Below are 12,429 nucleotides of genomic sequence, written 5' to 3'. Positions count from 1 at the left end.
TTAAAAAAATGGATTATGTGTGTGTTTTTTTATGTGTATAGCTAGGTATTTCTGAATTGTTGGAACTAGAAACACAAGCATTTTTGCTTTACCTGTGATATCATCTGCAAATCTGTGTACGTGACCAATAAACTGCAAATTGATTTTTAGAAAGTAATAGGTTACGTGAACTGAACATCACTTTAACAGCACTTATCCAATGTGCACTCATCATGAATCCGCTATGCTCACAGAATATAGTGTTTACACTGAACCAAACATCCAGTCAAATTGGATTAGTCTAATTCATCGTAGAAATGAGCGACGCAAAGCAATGGCATGGGGATGGCATCACATGATAGAAATGCATTAAATAGGATCCCATGCACAGAATCCAAACCTGAGCCCCTCCCCCTGTCAAATGTACTAAGCTGCAAAGGACATAAACGGATATATCCTTAGTTTAACCGCAGCAATTTCCTCCACTTTATCCCACCTGTCAAGCTCCCAACGTCACAGGCTAATTCTTTATTTCGTGAAAGGGCATTAGGGGGTGAATTATCTCATTTAAGTACATTGGGCAGAATAAAAGACTAATTAAACCCCATATTTTTACATTATTAATTTTGGAGCTTCACTTTTAATGAATGTGAAATGACAGGCCTTCCATTTATACTCACACTCTTCCAAAAAGGGAATAGAGGCCAGGGTAAAAAAAAAAATCAAAAGAACAGTTATGAGAAACCACATTATGTTTTGGCGAGTAATTGTTTATTTATTACTGTGAATTGAATTATGCCCTAAATGAATTTGAGGGGATCGCCAGAATGAGGCATAATTATATTAGGAAGGTATGAAGAGCATTGTTTAGGGTACTGAAGTGATTGTGAGACAAATTAATCAGGACGCGTATAGCCGCGAATGCGACCTTGTTTTCGCCATTCATTCTACCTGGAGAGGCACCTGCATAGTTTAATGATGTGCCCCATTTCCACTCACCTCTGTATAAACCCTCTATGCTATTTTAGCAGCGTCATCCTTAATGGTCCATCCTGTCCTCTAATCTGATCATTAGGAACATGACCTCATTTTAATGTTCCGCTTAATTATCTGGCTGGCGAGTAATGGAAAATCTGCAATGGATTTCAGCAAGATTTCGTGCAATTCCTGTAGAGTTTACTGTATGGTACAGTAAGTTAAAGTTGGGTGAAAGTACGTAGGAATATGCTCACTGTAGTCGTTCAACGCCTTCAGCGTTAGTACTTATTGTATAATGTCTAGACATGAAGCTGGAGGTAAAATAGTGAGCCACAGTTGATTTGAATGTCGACTGAAATATGCCAAAGATTATTTCTGAATTGTATTGAAAAGGAGGTGGGTGGATATTGTAAACGCCCAATGAAGGAATAGTTATTTTTGTGCAGCTATGGTCCCTAAGGTTTCTGCATCCTTGTATCTACAAATAGGAACGAGTCAGAGCATAGTACAGTACAGCGTACATTTGTAACGTAAGTAAAACAAATACAAAAAGTACAATTTTATGGTGTTGTTTTTTTACATTAGCTGACCCCTGCATGGAAACAGATCTATTTTTCTCTGGTTTCAGGAAACTCTTGGAAGGCAAAAGCAACATCCTGAGTTGGTGAGGAGACAGGAGAGGTGCTGACACGCCGACAGGCAGGGGATCCTGGGAAAAGCCACAGACAGGAAGGGGCTGACTGACTTTGACCCCTGGGGTCAAGGCTGGGGGTTCAGCAAATGAAAGATGTTTCCAAGCCACACTAACTATCGTATAGTTTCACTGGAGAGAGGCTGGGAATTTGCTGGGAAATGTGGGAGATCTTTTATTGCTTGTTTCTTTTGTTTTGCTCTGTGTTATCAGAGCGTGTTAAGCATCAGAGCTATATTTAATATAACTGTGTATTGAATGTCCTTCAAATTGCATTATAGTTAATTGCACTTCTATCCATTCACTAATAGAAATACTGCAATACCTGATTTTGCAAACTTTGAAAAGACAGAGACAATGTCAAAACAAACTGTAAGGCAACCAATACCTTGCACTAGGTAATTAGATAGACAAAAGCACGTTATGTTACACTCTTGCTCTGTGTTTTGAGTGGGGGTGGAGTAAAGTAAAGTTTCTTTACTTTTTCAGGGCTGTTGGATAATTCTCTACAGGCCTTTTACAATGAAACCAAATTGGGTGGGAGCTTGTCCTCTCCCCAGTCAGGCAGAAGGACACATAAATCAAGGCGTCTATCGTTTGTCACCCCTCCCTCCCCCCCTCCGTTTCTCAGCTGAGGCCAACCACGATCCAACCCAGAGTTTTTTGGGTCCAAACTTATCCATCAAAACCAGCGAGTGGCCGCCAGCCGGCTACAGCCCCAGCGATCGATGGGTGTGATGTTCGCTCCCTCTTGGCCCGTGTGTGTGTGTATGTGTGTGTGCCTCCCTCCACGTGGGATGGGGAAGAGGAACCTCATTTTTGCTGGTTTTAGCCCCGGGGCACTACTGTGATTTTACCCTGTGCTCCTGGCCTGACGTCATTAAAGATGCATGATGATGGATGCAATGAAGTCAAGCACACAGAGGTGGTTGGAGGTGGGGAAAAACCTTGCTTGTTTTTTTCCTTTATTTTGTTTCTAGGATCACACAAATCATATATCAAGACTGTTTAAATGTAGAAATGACAATGGGATACATGTGAGTAATCTTTTAGTGAATCTCATAAGAAGAAAAAGTCAGCTCGTAATGGTGAGACGTAATTTGGCCAGTTGGTGGTGCTGCAGTTACAGTGATTGCCTGTGTTGTGTGCTCAGAATCAGTGGAAGCTTGGCTGTAGCAAACTGGCCTGACAAAATGTGGAGTAACCATGCACGTTTAGATTTTAATATGAAGGATCAATATTTTCTCTCTCAAAACATTTACAATCATTACAAAGAATATGTGTTGACATCACCAACACAGGGCTTTTATGTTATGGCTCTATTCAATGCAGGTAGCGAATATTCTGCGTTACAGCGTGATTGAAATTTAAAGGCAAAGTTCCCTCATTAGCAGAGACTGCATTCATGGTAAAAGCTGCAGATGTCGGCTAAATAGGACATTTTCTTAAAAAATGTTGCTCGCTATCTGTAACGCCTCCTCTCCTTGTTCTCCTCCTCCAACTTTACGGGTTGTGGGGTTATTCATGAAACTACATCCACTGTTCTCTACCAAAGTGGATCAATGTATGTGTCCTACATAACATGCATGTTACCACACCACAAGAGTGAGTAATTGCTATAAATTCTGTGTTTTGTCATATAGTTTGGAGACAGTGTGTGTGCGTGTGTGTGGGCGGGGGGGGCTCAGTGCCTGTGAGGGATCAGTGAAAGGAAAGACGGGGGGACCAATTTGACAGCTGTGCTCCTCTGGTTCAAAGTTCATGTCAGATCCTCGATGAGCCCAAGGTAAAATGTTTCACTGGGGCAGAACCAGTCTGTTAGTATCAGTTGCCGCAATAACTAACAGGGTGGCAGTAATAGGACCTCAATCATGTGTCAGAACCTAAAAGAAAAATCTAACAACATACCCCTCCAAAACAAGAAGAAAAGTCAATCAATCTAAGGTGTGATATGCATTGCAAACTCTCTCTCTGACCCCCCCACACCCCCCCTCTCTTCCCTTTCTCCAGTTTCTAGTGACAGCCTGTCTTAATGTCTGTCCTGTGTCCCTTGTGGGGAGTGGGATCCGGCCTGACTTGAAGGCCTTGCAATAAGCCTTTATCAGCCAAGCTCACACAGTACCAGGGGGCCCCAGTCTCCTCCAACAACTCATGATGTGGAGGGGAGATGGACAGAGCTCCGTGGTCCTCTGGTCGAGCATCAGAACAGGATTCAGCCCATTGTGCCATTCAAATTAAGCAGGAATCAAAAGGGAGAGCAGAAGCTGCTGTGCTTGTGTTGTCTTGTGTTATTTTAACCAGCTTAACTCAAGCCTCTTCATGGACGAGTGTGCTGCATGCTGTTGGATGCCGATGATGATAAGTGGTGGATTGTATGTTAAGACTGCTAAGCTGTTGGGTTGGCTGAACTAGGTTGCTGGCTCAAGTAGCTGTTGTTGTTCCTGATTTTGGCTGAAGTTGAACCGCTTCAATAGGTTACCAAGGATTTTCCACTGGAAATCGCTGACTTGGCTGTCCATGTATACTGTCTCTTCATGTGACCACAGGGACTTCTGTCTATTTCATGATGTTTTCATAAAAAAAGAAAAAAGAAAGAAAGAAAACAGACCAACAACAAAAAGTTCAGGTGCTTATTTCAAGTAATATCAAAATAAACCCATGGCATGGATGTCTATAATGTCCTTTTTACCAGTTAGAACGCTATGGTCGATGTCTTCAATGCCTATTTTATTTTAAGTGTTCCGTTAAATATAGACTGCTCTGTTGGCAACATATTAAAAATGAGACCTGTCCCCACTTTAATAATGATGCCAATAAAATCTTAATACATGCTGCAATAAACATACAGGCAAAGATGAAATATGTTTCTTATTGTCTTGGTAAAGAAAACATGTCAATGCAGAAAATAACCCCCCAGTAAAACGGAGCAGCTCTGTCACTGCAGAGTACTTGCTCTCTTTCCCTTTGAAAGCTGTCTGTTTAATTTCACTCCACAGTCCTCGACGCTGTAGCTATTAACTGCCTTCATATGTCAAGTCAGTGACACGTACTCCATTCTCCTCTGTTTGTTTAAGTGTGGCCCCTCATTGTTTGCTTCTGTACTTGACGTGTTAATAGCTTAATAACCTAATCTGGCAAATAATGGCTCCTCGCCACAAAGGCTGAGGCCAAATGTATACAAGGAAGGCCGTAATGTATGATGACAGTAATCTAAATAAAAATGTGTTTAATGGTGTCGTCTCGTTTGCAGTAAATCTTCACTTCTTCTGCAGAGAACTGGTGCTCTGTTGGACAGTCAGACTTCCTCCTCACTCAGCTGTCTCATTACACTGACTTTCAAGTAGGAGATAGAGAAAGAGAGAGAAAAGAAAGAAAGACCTCGACAGGAGACAGGGAAGCATTGAGACAGCTTGCAACTTTCAAAGCCATTTTCTCCACTATTGTTCACGGTAAGAGTGAAGAAGCAAGGGAAGTTGAGGTACACACCGATTTCAAAAAGTCTCACATTCCTTTTAACAGATGTGGCGTCAGCTTTGCAGTGTAATTAAAAGGAAATGGAGGTGATGATTGCGACACAGACGTGATCTGATATGATAATATATTTATTATCATCAAGATGACTGTCATTAAGGATGTGTCAGGGAGCTATTCATTCTGGGATTCGAGGTCCTGAGCTGTCAAGTGTGTGATGCTGTGGCTGTCAGAAAGGAAAATGCTGTAAGAATGATTTGACTATGCCGGTCACAATTAAAAACTTGTTCAGAAATTAAGATTGAGCCCTAAATAGAGTTTTGATGTTTCTTTGACCAAAGCACAGAGCAGTTAAGCCCCGCACCAATGATGAGTAATGACTATGTTCATCTGAGGACCAGAATACAATTCCAAAGAAGACAAGAAAAAAACAGTGTGTAATTTCCATAGTTGTGTTAGCAATATTTTTGTGACTGTCAATTGTATTCATAAAAGTCTATTACTAAACTACTGAAGTTCAGGAGAGACGTGTCTAAAATATTATGAATGAACAGTAATACAATATGAATTTGAATACTGAAAATAACAAGTACATAACATTTTCACCTTAAGTTTAAGACATTTAGAAGCAATTCTACTCTCCTTTTTGCTGTACCTTTCCCGAAAATGAATATGTTTTACTCAATGTTATTGCTTATGTGACAGCTAATCATCAAGGCATGAATTGATTTATTGGGCTTCATATGAACTTCTTCCTCTGTGATAACATATCTAGCCTTACTCTCTAGGGTCACAAGATACTGAATAAACCGTAGCAACCTCCTTCACTATTATGGAGATGGGGAGGAGTGTACAGCAGTGGCAGCAATAACAACCCATGGAAGTATCATCAACACACCACTGAAAAGAAATGGACACAATCGGGTACTTGTTAAAAAAATGACTTTTTTCATCCATATTAGTATGCATTTTCTGGCAATTTAGATTAGAATAACTTCATTTTTCTCATGGGGGAACGTCTTAAATCAAACCATTCAAACAACACAAACACCAAAAGACAGAGCTGAACATTTGGAGAAGCCATGGAGAAGACAACAATGTAGTGAGCAACATCTGCCCTCAGCTCCTCTGAGAAGCGGAGCATTAGCTGGAATGGTCTAGCTGCTGGTGGCTCATCTGGAGATGGTGGTGAGCTGGGATTGGTGCGCTGGCTTTAGGGAAATCAGCCACTGTTCTCTCTCTGCGTCCCAAGCTTTGGCCATTAACTCACTGCCAGCAGCTCAGCTCTGGGATGAGGAACAACAGATGCCAGCCACTGAAAAGCCTCCAGCGCTCCAGCTAACCAATCCCAACTGAGTCGGGACGAGCCTCTGTAGATTTTTGGACATCCAGCGAACAAATGTGGACATGAAAGGGGGAAGAGGAGGGCTGTTCTGGAGGTAAAGATGTGTTAACCCTCTTGAACTTGACAGGAGACGAGGCTGGAGCTCAGATTAGCCCTTCAAAGCCCAGCTTTCACAAAAGGTTAGTGTGTGTGTCTGTGCATGCACGCATGCCTGTGTGTGTGACTGTGTCCAAGTGAGTCGGAATTGTCTACGCAATTCAAGGATATGTAATCACAGGTAGTTACACCTTTTGACAATCATCCAATAACCTAACTTGGAAAACTCAACACTGCCTATACCCAGGCTAGAACATTTATGGGGAGCTACAGGCCTAAAATGGACATACATTCATGTCATCATATTTTCTATGCTGCCCCACCCTGCCCAACATTGGACCACCACAACTCCCATTTAGCACTGAATCCCCTCATGTCCAGAGACCTGAGGTGAATGATAATGTATTTGGCTTTTCCATTTGAGGATGACCATATGAGGATGACTACGCCAAGCAGCACAGCAACCCAAAAAAGTGAGGACGAGTGAACGAAGGAAAAGAAGGGGAGGGGGGGCAATGAGAAATGCACAAAGGCTGGGTAAACACAGCTAGGCCTGCATCTGGAACCAACTAAAAAGATGCTTAATAATGCAGAGCTGGGCAGGCGAGTCGTCGGCAGCTGTTGTGTGCGCAGGACCATGAAAGACTCTCCTCTCCTCCATCTGACAGCTGGCTCCATCTCCTCTATCTCCTCTCTCCATCTTTCCATCTCTCTCTCTCTCTATCTCTCTACCTCTCTACCTCTCTCTTTCAGTGGTCCAGAGTGGCAAGGAGAGACCAGAATAGGGATTAGCCAATCCCTGTTATCCTCAACTGCCACATCATCCTGCTAGGCTACCCATACAAGCACAAGGAGAAGATGAGAAGTAAGGGAGTTGGGTCAAGTAGGTGTGGGTCAGTCTAATGTATGTGACTGCATGCAGAGAAAGTGATTATGGTGTCTGACCAACTGGCTATTTTATCGGCCTGGGTCATCCACACAACTAAAACACATGTTAGCCTGTAACCAGGCCTATACTCAGCACGTTTATTGATTGGCAGTTTGCTGTATGGTGATTCTTTGCTCCAAGTACTATTTTTTTATTGGTTTTAACTTCCACTAAGTAGCCAACACAAATATATATATAAATATATATATATAAATATATATATTGTTTACCGTTTAATTTACAGTTTATCGCTCGATATACAGTACTCTTTGTGTATTCAGCTTTTATTGAAACATCAACCTGAACAAAGCTGGCAACCTATTATTCTAAAAATACTCCCTTGCATTTTGTCTGTATCAAAGAGAATCATTTGTCTTTTTGTAAACTGCCAACTTGCATTTGGCAGAGTCTAAAACACACACTCACTGAAAATAATTGCTGTTATCTGTTAATTCTAATAAAAGCCTCTAAAACATAGCCATTTGAAATAAAATGATATGCAGTCCACCATGTGTGACATTCTGCCAAATGCTTTAGAAAATCCCAATTATATTACATTAGATGTGTTGGTAGTAAGCTCTTGATCATGCAGGCTATTATGGTAAAATAATTAAAACCAAGGACTACATATAACTATTAGCTATCTTGTACATGTATTTTAATGGCACTAAACACACAGTGTTGGAACTTAAGTCAGAACAATGATGTGTCATTTATTTAGGCTAGATTTCCAAAACAGAGGTGTGGAATAAGTTCACTTCCTCAGAATTCCTGTCCTTGTGACACAAGCCCAGTACTGTAACAAACCCACAGCTATAGCTATAGAACCTAGCTAGCTCCCTGTGTGCATACCTTTGAATCAGTCAGTGGATAGCTGAGTGAGCCAAGCATCTGAAAAACATTAAAACACTTTCTCATGGAAACCAGGCTCCCACAGGGCAGTAGCGAGCAGGAGCAAACCCACTCTCTCCCCAGCCCTGTGCCACCGAGGATACTGCACTGTACCAGGAGGAAAAGGCTCAGCTCGGACAGACAGCGGTGGTTAATATTTTAATAGCCTACGGCAGACACACTCCTCAGTCCCAGTGTATCTTGTTGGTGGATGTAAAAACCCATTCTTCTCACAGTTAAGATCCAGATTTGAGCTTTTAATTATTCTTTTTTAAATTCCCCAACCAGCTCCCTATGTTCTTTTTCCATTTGTGCTGTGCAGTTTTTCTGAGACTCGAGCCCAGGGAGTGCCTGACAGTGTCCTACTTAACTTTTCACTTTAATTCCTGTGATTTTTCTTTTTCCAGTGTGAGGAACGATTACTGATCAACTCACGGCTTCTCTTCAAACACCCACATTTATATTGATCAATGATCTGCTCTCTCCCTTTGTGCAGAAATAGGAAACTTTTAGAGCAGGTAAAAGTGATCAAATCCCCTTATGACATTACAGCGCTGTACTGTGAGGTGTTTCAAAGAGAAAACATGTTTGCCTGCAAGTAAGAACTCTTTGGAGTTCAATGAAAGCCACTTGGTTTTATAGAGCTGAAGTGGGCTCTCCACGCAACTTCGCCACAACAACAACTTTGCTACTTTCAGTAAGCACCTTTTTAAACTCACAAAACCTCTGAAAAGTGCCTCTTGTATTCATCCGGTGAGTAATTCCTGTGTTTTTTTAGTGAGTAACAGTAACATTATTGAAAACATAGAGAAAGGTAGAGAATAGAAGATTGTGTGAACGCACACACACACACACACACACACACACACACACACACACACACACACACACACACACACACACACACACCCTGGACATCATCACTTGCGCCATGGTTGAGAGTGGCTACTGGCCACTGTGGAACACTTTTATCTGCTCCCCTTGATTCATGTGAGAAGAACTGTAACAGAGGCCTCACCATCCCTTGGGTGTGTGTGTGTGTGTGTGTGTGTGTGTGTGTGTGTGTGTGTGTGTGTGTGTGTGTGTGTGTGTGTGTGTGTGTGTGTGTGTGTGTGTGTGTGTGTGTGTGTGTGTGTGTGTGTGTGTGTATGCGTGTGTGTGTGTGTGCGTGTGTGTGTGTGCACGTGCCTGCTCTGAGCTAGCCGTCAGCACTGCCTCCAGGAAAGGAGCTGCGGTTAGAGCATCAGCTGCAATCAGGCATGAGAATGGGTGAGAGTCAGACAGACACTGCCTTGGGTTATTACGATGGAGTAAGACCACGCACTCAGGGGATCACTGCAAATATTAATGTTACATCTGTAACATTACCACTATGGAAAAAAGGAGGGGGACACCCCAGGATAAAATGAGAACAAGAATTCATAACAAGTCTGAAATACATCATTAGTCCTATTTCAAATTCCACATATTGGCAAATACATTGGATGGCAGATAGTCAATGCAAAACATGCTCCATAGATAAGTAACTAAGGTAATGCAAGTGTTCCCTCCATGACAAATTCATAAAGTAACACACAGAACCTCAAGCAATTAGAGGGTATAAATTGTGGTGAACAATCTGTGGCCTCTTGGACACTCCTGAACCCCAAATCCCCGGTGCCCCATGGGAAATAAGGCCTTATTAAAAATGGAAGAACATTCTCATCCCCCCTAGGGCCATTCTATTGTTATAGTATATTGTAAATCAATTCTCCTTACAGAATTGTATCATTCCAACAGTTTTGCCTGATTCCAGTGTTCTAATTGTTTCGTCATCTAATTTGTCCAAAAATGACCTAATTTCCTGACCAATATATTGAAATAACAACATGGATATTATCTAATTGAGACATTTTTACATTTTATTAGGTATCTTCAGGTGACTAAATTAGTTAACAAAAAAATATTAATAAATGCATTAAATGTGTCTTTACTTAAGGGATTATTTTGAATCCTCCTCACTAAGCAAAGAAAGGCAAGAAGAGATAACATGTACTTTCCCGCTCAATTTGATTCCTCTTTTCATAAAAGCAGTCTCACAAGTTTTGTGAATATTGGTTGTGTTGCACACTTTTCGGGAATAACTGAAATCCCTTGGCATCGATGCTCTTTCTTTATGCTGTGTTGCATCACTGAGAATAAACATTCTGTCTTTGATTGTTTTCCCCATAGAACCCCAGAGTATAAAAAGTAGTTTATATTTGTTTTACTTCAAATGAGGAAGCCAAGCCAAGCCTGTAAAATAAGCCATATTACAACCTATGTTGCTATAACCCATTAGTTCAGAGTTTCCCAACTCTGGTCGTCGAGTAACCCAACACATTTTTATTGTAACCTTGGACAAGCACACCTGATTCAACTTGTCAACTAATCATCAATCCCTCGATGAGCTGAATGAGGTGTGTTTTTCCAGGGGGTACTCAAGAACCAGGGTTGGAAAACACTGCATTTGTTCATACGCAACCTTGATGTACAACAAGGAAGTGACAACAAAAAGACAACAGTTACACAGTGTTGGAATAAATTCAACTACACATGTGTTTCATCACAAAATCGGAGAGGAACATCTGTCCGGTGAAGTCCACAAAGCAAATATTGCATGTGATGTAACAAAAAATGATATCACCTGAAGCATGGTGATATAACAACTACTGATTTAGAACCACAGAGTTACCGTAAGTCAGCACAAAGACTACAGGAGCACTGCCTTCGCTATTCCAGCACCATTTCAACTTAAACATGTAACATAATCAAATCAACAAGGCTGTATACTTAGCTTAATACACTGAAAACAAACTTAAAGATGCCAAAAACAATTTAAACCAGTCAATGTTGCTAAATATCACATGGCTGTCCATGGTACTGATTTCTGTCTCTGTGTGTGTGTGTGTGTGTGTGTGTGTGTGTGTGTGTGTGTGTAAAAGTAAAACTTTTTATTTACTCACCCTACTTGTCGACTGGTTGAACACCAATGCCATCCTCCTCTCTTTCATGTTGGCAAAACAGTCTATGGCTCTGTCATACAGTACACTTTTAGTTATTGTTGTCATAGGTAGGGCTGTTGCGGTGACCATATTACTGCCACACCGGCGGTCACGAGTCATGAAGGCAGTCAAATTCCACTTGACCGTTTAGTCACGGTAATTAGACTTCTCCAAGCTCTGATGCTGCTTCTGGTCATTAGTAGCCTACCAAACTTGCTAATTGCCTGGTACTCAGCACTCTATTGTCCCTCTAATCACTCTGGCATCAATGCAAATGTGTTCGAAAATCAAATCAAACACTTCATGACAGCCCATGATCTCATGTTGCGCAACATTTCGATAGGCTATGCAATTGCGCAAGAAAACAGAGTGATGGTCTCTACTAAAAGGAGGAGTTCCCATCAGCTTTCTGCAGGCTAGGCCTATATCTTCAATATGCACCTCGGAATTTGATATGGACCTCGCAGTTTCGTCCCTGATGAGTCTGTCTTCACTTGTAGCCTGTGAGAAAGACCCAATCACATGATGGACAGCCATATGAGTGAAAAGTGCTTCCGAGAGTGCAGCACTCAGGGAGAAGGGCACAACGGCCACTGGCCGCAAAAGGATGGATATTCTTAGGGTGCACTGCGACTGCCGTGAAATTCGAGGCATTATCAAGTTCTTGTAAAATTATGAATGAGTGACTCATGAAGTGTGTACAGCCTGCGCAAAAAACAAACAAATCAGAGCTCTTGCCTTTCAAGCGACTGTTTTCAAATCATCATTAGAGTTGCATTATCCAGCCTAACAATGTATTACAAATCAAAGGAAATAGCCAAATGTTTGTAGAGCAACTAAAGTTACATTAATAACTTAATGATGCATATAGCAATACCTATTTATTTGTTAACTGCTCAACACAGAATAGCCACATGTGCGTGCTCCATCAAATTGTTTGAAGAAAATATATTTTCTATTTTAATCAGCTTTGCTCAATTGTTTTCTTCATACTATAAAATAATGCCATGGAATACTAAGCAAATTT

This window comes from Oncorhynchus tshawytscha, linkage group LG01, assembly GCF_018296145.1.
Source record: "Oncorhynchus tshawytscha isolate Ot180627B linkage group LG01, Otsh_v2.0, whole genome shotgun sequence".
Classification (NCBI taxonomy): Eukaryota; Metazoa; Chordata; class Actinopteri; order Salmoniformes; family Salmonidae; genus Oncorhynchus; species Oncorhynchus tshawytscha.
This window is presented reverse-complemented; position numbering follows the sequence as displayed.